The sequence below is a fragment of the Sorex fumeus genome, unplaced genomic scaffold, assembly GCF_029834395.1.
Source record: "Sorex fumeus unplaced genomic scaffold, SorFum_2.1 ptg000070l, whole genome shotgun sequence".
Taxonomy (NCBI): domain Eukaryota; kingdom Metazoa; phylum Chordata; class Mammalia; order Eulipotyphla; family Soricidae; genus Sorex; species Sorex fumeus.
Window position 1 is genome coordinate 9,249,562 of NW_026606127.1, and position 4,871 is coordinate 9,254,432.

General features: G+C 38.8%; 1 pseudogene; it reads left to right on the plus strand.

The window, feature by feature from the left end:
* Positions 1-4,081: 4,081 nt before the first annotated feature.
* LOC130037182 (uncharacterized) lies at positions 4,082-4,173 on the plus strand (annotated as a pseudogene).
* The last annotated feature ends 698 nt before the right edge of the window (positions 4,174-4,871 follow it).

The following is a 4,871-nucleotide window of genomic DNA, read 5'->3' on the forward strand; positions in this document are numbered from 1 at the left end:
GTGAAATGTGTTAAGATTCAGATGCCCTAGTCTTCGCACCAGGGATATTCCTTCAAAAATGCCCCAATATACTGGAAAGGTTCTAGAACATTAGATGACTGAAACTCAATTATGAGCAACTTTGTAACTGTGTATCTCTTAGTGATTCTAATCGTTAAAGTAAATTTTAAATATACCCATCAAAGTAACCTTTTTACCACTAAATGGGAAAGATACTTTCTAATACTTATCCTCACCAAAAGCTCAACAGAGTGTGACACTTGCCAGGAAATGTCCTCCCTTGCATTTTTCTCATGATACTTTTAGTACTTCACTCTTCTGTTTCTTCCCTTTTCTCATGCCAAATCTTCCCATCTCCCTTGCAAGCTCCTGAAACATTATCCATTCAACATTGATGCACTTTGCCACTGCTCCTCTTGGCGTCTTGTCCACGAACTGATTCTAAAACATAACATAGCTGCAATTACAGTATTCATGCCAAAGACAGTCATTGATATATCTTTGGGTTTAGCTTTCTACAAGCTATTGGCACACAGGTGAGTAACATTTTTTTCCTACAGAGAACACAAATATAGTTATGCTGGGTTTTAAAGTTACATCAGTATTTTTAATGTTTTATTGAATATCTGTGATATAGACCATTACAAATCTATTCATAATTTGCTTCCAGTCATACAACGATCCAACTTCCATCCTTCCTCTAGTGTACATTTCCCAAAACCAATATTCCTGGTTCCCTAAAACCATCCCCCAACAAACTACCCCCACCCCCAGCCTGTCTCTATGGCAGGATCTTTAATTCTTTCTCTTTGTCTCCTTTTTATTTTGTGCATTAAGGATCTCATAAAGGTACTAAGAGGTCATCAAGTTTGTTCAAGGAATTTAGCATTTTTATCAGGAAGGTAAGCCTGGAGTAGCTTTGAGGTATGGAAATGACTGCTGAGGCTTCCATAAGTACAGGGAAGTGGGTGTGGGATGCCCATCCTGCCCAGAGAAAGCCTGGAGATTTCAGTCACAAAACACACATATCCGAATTTTCAGCTGTTATGTTTCAGGGAGAGCCATCCTGAGACGGTGGAAACCAGAGGAGGGCATGGTGGCGATTTTGTATTGTGGGAGAAAGTGGCTGCACTGGGTTCTGGTTGGGTGGGCACCAAACTAAACTGCTTCCCTCCGATTTACCCTAGTGTCTTTAGCCTTTTGCAGTTCCAAGGTTAACTGTGGCTGTTGATATCTTCGAGATTTGTCTATGGGTCTCTGAAACAAGACCAATCCATTAGCTTGTATAGCTGAGCCAGGGGTGGGTTTGTGAACATGGCCCCCACATATCTTTCGGGAGTTTAATTTCTCGGGAAATGTAGTCCTGAGTTGTTGGGAGCCAGCCAGAGGCACAGTGGCGATTTGAGGTTATCAGGAAGCATGAAGACACCATCAGACTATTGATGCACTCACCTGAGGGTACAGGTTGACTTCCTGCAGGCACTGCACAACCAGACTAACAAATATTCATTGAATGAATGAACGAATAATCAACATTTTCAAAATGTGTCTCTTTCTTGCATTTTAGAAGGGTAACTTCTAACAGGAAAACAATCTTCATGGTATAATCAAGACCTACGATTTATTTTTAATATATTTAATAAAAGCTACACATTTTGGAAATTTATACAAAGAAATTCTTTTAAATTATCTGTCTTCATAATTTACTTGTAAATTACTAAGATATCACTGTTTCTTCCACCGTTCTTAGCATAGAAATTTACAGACAGAATGTGCTAAGTAAAAATTCATTTTGGCTCTTCTGTTCAATGTAGTACTGGAAGTACTTGGAAGAGAAAATAGATAAAAAAAAGATATTAAGGGTTTTTCATGTATGAAAGGTAGAAATAATCTCTCACTATTCACAGAAGATATCATACAATATTTAGAGAATACTAAAATCTCTGCGAAAAAACTCCTAGAGGCAATAGACTTTTATAGTAAAATTGCAGGCTATAAACTCAATACCGAAAAGTCTATGGATTTTTTATATGCAAATAATGAGAGAGAAGAAAGTGACATGAAAAAGCAATCCCATTCATAATCGTGCCTCAGAAAATCAAGAACCTTGGAATCAGCTTAACTAAGGAGGTAAAGGACCTATACAATAGGAAATTAAAAAGGACACGAGGAAATGGAAACATATATATTACTTATGGAATGGGAGAATTAACATTGTCAAAATGGCAATTCTCCAAGAAGCATTGTAAAAATTCAACTTGATCCCTATAAAGATACCCATGACATTCTTCAAAGAAATTGATCAAGCATTCCTGAAATTCACATGGAACAATAAACGCACACGAATAGCTAAAGCAATTCTTGGGGGAAAGACGATGGAGGCATCACCTTCCCCAACCTCAAACTCTACTGCAAACGATAATAATGAGAACAGCATGGGACTGAAACAAAGGCTCAGCTGCAGACCAATGGAAAAGGATTGAATATACTGACACACACCCTCAAATATATAATCATCTAATCTTTGATAAGGGAGCAAGAAACGTGAAGTGGTTTAAGAGAGTCCTTCTAAACAAACGGTGCAGAAAAAACTGTACAGCTGCATGCAAAAAAAAATAGCTCAGACCTCTACCTAACACCATGCACAAAAGTCAGATAAAAATAGGTCAAAGTCCTCAACATCACACCAGAATCCCTCAGGTACAGTGATGACAAGGTTGGCAAATCCCTCCACGATATTGAAGCTAAAGGTATCTTCAAATATAACACGCCACTTGCCAAGCAACTGGAAGCAGAGATAAACAAAGGGAACTATCTTAAATTAAGCAGCTTCTGTACCTCAAAAGAAACTGACCAGAAACAAAGACTCCACCATGCGGGCAAGATACTCGCAGAAGCCTACCAGGTTCTCTGAGAGTGAGAACTGGACAATCAGAGTTGCTGTCTTCTAAATAAGATCCAGTCTCTGGATGTTGGCTATTGAGGGAATTACATGGATCCAGGGGTAGTTCGTGGTTGTAACACTTAATTACTAGAAGATGGGGGAACTGGAAGGAGCGGGCACATTCTTGATCTGAGCAGCCATGGAGATCTCATGCCCTGGTCCCGCACATTTGGGTTCCTCTTCCAGTTCCTTCATGCATGAGGCTCCTTCAAGCTTGGGAAGAGTGGTCTCTAAGCGTACCTATGGCTGGTTGCAGAGGTCTTCAGCTGCCGGGGCTATGCTCAGGGCGGTGAGGGAATCTCACCCCGCCATCTCCAAGGGGCCCCAGTGAGGAAAGCCAGGTGCGAGGTCAGGAGACTGTTGTTTTAGACATATTTGGAATTAATTTTAGATCGAAAAGTACGCATCATTGAAAATACTTATGTGCTTAGTAATAAATTACTACACACTTGTTCAATCACGTCAGAGAGCCCACTCTGCTCAGAGAACTAGATTTTTAATTACAGATCCGTTTTTCCCATGTGTCATGACTGAGAATCACTATCAGTAGATATGAAACTCACTATACACAAAGATGCACACAGGTTACTATGAGTCATCTATGTTGTTAATATCAGTTGGACATTAAACTTCACTGAGACCCTTTGTTCTGTCCTTTATAGGAGCCACAAGAGTCTCACCTTCCGTTCAAGTTGAACTTGTAATAAGGTGGAATGAAATCATCAATATGCTTCTCACCTCATCCTTCAGGAGAAAAATCCTACATACATTCAAGGTGGTCAAAGTGCAGACAACACCATCCACCTTTTCCTGGAGATGTACACGAGACTGAGGCGAGAAAAGCAAAAGGCTCTAGTTTAATGGTCTTAATTAAGGTTTCAGGGAACGACATTAAACAAACTCATATCCCATCTTCCAAAAGAATTATTTTGTAAAACTGATGCCTAGGGTATGGTAAAAGATAATATGGTAAAAACCATATTTTTCTTTCTGGGACATTAAATTTCTAAATCTATTTATTCATGCTGCTTTGAAATACATTCCTTGATTAGGAATCATTGTCTGCCATAGGAGTGAGGAAGGACAACACTCAAAGTAATAAGAAGAGAAAAATATGGAAAAATTAACTCCTACTAAGTTTAACACATATACTAAAATTGAAATGATAAAATGATGAGCATGGTCCTTGCACAGAGATGATGCAAACTTGTAAAGCATTCCATATTTTTGTTGCAAGAAGAATGAACAGGTCTACTTTAAGCTAAGACAATCCCCACAAGTACAAAAATTCTACATAAAGAGAGCACAAATCCCAATCACAAAAATCTCTCTCAATGTCAATGGACTAAATGTGCCAATTCAGAGGCACAGAATGGGAAGTTGAATTAGAAAACTGAAACCAACATTCATTCTGCTGCCTGCAGGAAACACATCTGAACAATCAAAGCACCCATGGGCTAAAGGTAAAAGTCTGGGAAACAAGTTTTCAAGAAAATATCACCTCCACAAAGCTGGAGTGGCCATTCTAGTATCAGACCACATGGACTTCAGGCTAAAGGTTATCAGAGACAGTGAAAGTCATTTCTTAGTGGTCATGGGATATGTACATTAGAAAGAACTCACCCTCCTCAATGTATATGATCCTAATGACAGACCAGCAAAATACTTAAAAACAACTTCTAATTGACTTATAGAAAAACATTGATAGCAACGCAATACTAGAAGGAGATTTCAACACTTCTTTGTCATGTCTCCATAGATCAAACAGACTGAAGCTCAGCAAGGAAATATTTTCTTTAAGGGAAGTAATGAACAACCATTGGCTTAGAGAAGATATCAAAGAGGAAATAAAAAGTTTCCAGAAACAAATGAGAATGAGGACACAAGCTACCATAACTTGTGGGACACAGCAAAAGCAGTGTTAAGA